At 39.3% G+C, this 2,215-nt stretch overlaps 1 pseudogene; it reads right to left on the reverse strand.

Moving 5' to 3' along the window:
• Nucleotides 1–377: 377 nt before the first annotated feature.
• Nucleotides 378–1,290, reverse strand: LOC124225404 (olfactory receptor 147-like; annotated as a pseudogene).
• Between the last annotated feature and the right edge of the window lie 925 nt (nt 1,291–2,215).

The raw sequence follows: 2,215 nt of genomic DNA on the forward strand, positions 1-2,215 counted from the left end.
AAAGGCAAGTTCCAAGTAGCAATTAAGATATTGCCAAATGAAAGACATCACACTAGTGTTACTTTATTGATCATTAGCAGAACAATTCATCTTTTCCCAGGGGAAATAGAGAATGTAGATAATGAAAATAGAAAGAAAACAGATAAATTTCTTCCTTCATGCTACTCTTAAATAGAAAAATGAGGAAAAGGAAAGGAAATTGTGAGGAAAGGAAGCAGACTACTCTAAAAAAGTGGAAAACAATAGTGAAAAACATCAAATTTCCATCACCATTGTGAGGAAAAAAATAGGCTTAGAAGGCTGCTGCTAACAAAATTGTAAATAAACACACAGATCTCCCTGTTCTGTGACTACCTGCACAGAGACAAAGATTCTAATCAAAATTTTCTCCTCTTCAGGAGTTTTCTCAGAGCAAGTTTAACATCTTTGTTCCTCAAACTGTTGATTAAGGGGTTCATCATGGGAATCACATTGGTATAAAAGACAGAAGAGATTTTTCCCTTATCCATAGACACAGCAGAAGATGGCTTGAGATACATAATTGCACCTGATCCAAAGAATAGAGAAATAGCAATTATGTGGGAACTGCAGGTACTGAAGTCTTTGGAATTGATGTGGAGGATGCTGCAGAGGATGAAACCATACGAGACAAAGATGGTGAGACTGGGCACAATGATGTTATGCCCACCACAATGAAAACAACCAGCTCATTGATGTAGGTGCTCATGCAGGAGAACAGGAGACCAGGAAGGATGTAACACAAATAGTGGTTGACGATGTTTGCATCACAGAAGGTCAGTTTCAGCATGCATCCTATGTGGACCATGGTACCAGAAAATGCCATCAAGAATGAACCGAGCATGAAGCTGGAACACACTTTAGGGGACGTGACAATGTTATACAAAAATGGTTTACAGATGGCCACATAGTGATCATAGGCCATTGGTGTCAACATATAGCCTCCAGAAATGCCAAAAGTACAGAAAAAATGGAGCTGAGTCGTATACTCCATGAAAGAGATAACGTTCTTTGATAAGAAATGTATCAGCATTTTTGGTGCAAATACTGAAGAATAGCAGAGGTCTATGAAGGACAAGTTAAAGAGGAAAAAGTACATGGGAGTGTGCAGGTGTGAATTCAGCACAATTAGAGTTATCAAGCCCAAATTTCCCCACACAGTGACCTTATACACTGCTAGAAACAGGAAGAACAAGGGAAGCTGGAGATCTGATCTATATGTTAATCCCACAGAATGAATTCAGTCACCAAGGAACCATTTCCAGGAGCCATTCTTCTCTAAGGGAATCTGTGGACACAGGAGAAAAAGGTTACACTAGAGAAGAATTCAGCATTTCTCTCAATATCTTGTCCTACAAGAGGTATACACTGGGAATGCGTGAGACTAGACCAACCTGGGCCCATAGAATATATCTTTTCCATCATGATACTGAGTGACATGGACTTTCCCTTACTACATTCTTCATAGGCTAAATATAGCAAACAGCATCATGAAATTATCCTACTGAGGGAAGGCTATTCTTGACATCTGAAAACATGACTGCTGAAAAAAACAAGGGATAAGAGAGAAGGATGGACCAGGACATAATCATCCTTCTCTCATCTTACAATTTCTTCACTCATTTAAGCCTTCCCCTCACCAGTAAAGTTGTAGGCAGAGACCCTAGTAACCTGGTGCTGGCCTCTAATGCAGATTAGACTTGTTGGAGTGGGAACTAAGAAGATTGTTTCTAACCAAAACTAAGGGACCAAATTCTAAGAAAGGTTAAGTTACTACCCCATGTCACAGAGTAAAAGTCGTAAATCTGGAAGAGTGAGTCTGTTCATGGGGAGAGAACTTACTGACTGAGACACTGCGCTTTCTGAGCCTCCTAATCTCTGAATATTCTCTAATCTCCATTGAACACATTCTCCCAGCAGTCTCACTTGAATCTCAGGACTGCTTAAAATGAGAAAGAAAATAGCAGATCTTATATCCCTGGACTTCCATCTCAAAACAAGAAGGACATTAACATAAATAAAATTCAGAAACTCACTCTCCTTAGGCCAGAAAACATTACTGCTCTCTTATCCTTGGTCTTTACCCCCATGGTCCTTGAGAGGCAATTTCAGGTTCCAAGGCTTTGGTTCTTCTGATTTTAAAAGAATGCAGCAGATATTTATTTCATATATGCCCTTGAAAACTTTCTTAACTATC

Source organism: Equus quagga, chromosome 14 (assembly GCF_021613505.1).
Source record: "Equus quagga isolate Etosha38 chromosome 14, UCLA_HA_Equagga_1.0, whole genome shotgun sequence".
NCBI classification, from domain to species: Eukaryota; Metazoa; Chordata; class Mammalia; order Perissodactyla; family Equidae; genus Equus; species Equus quagga.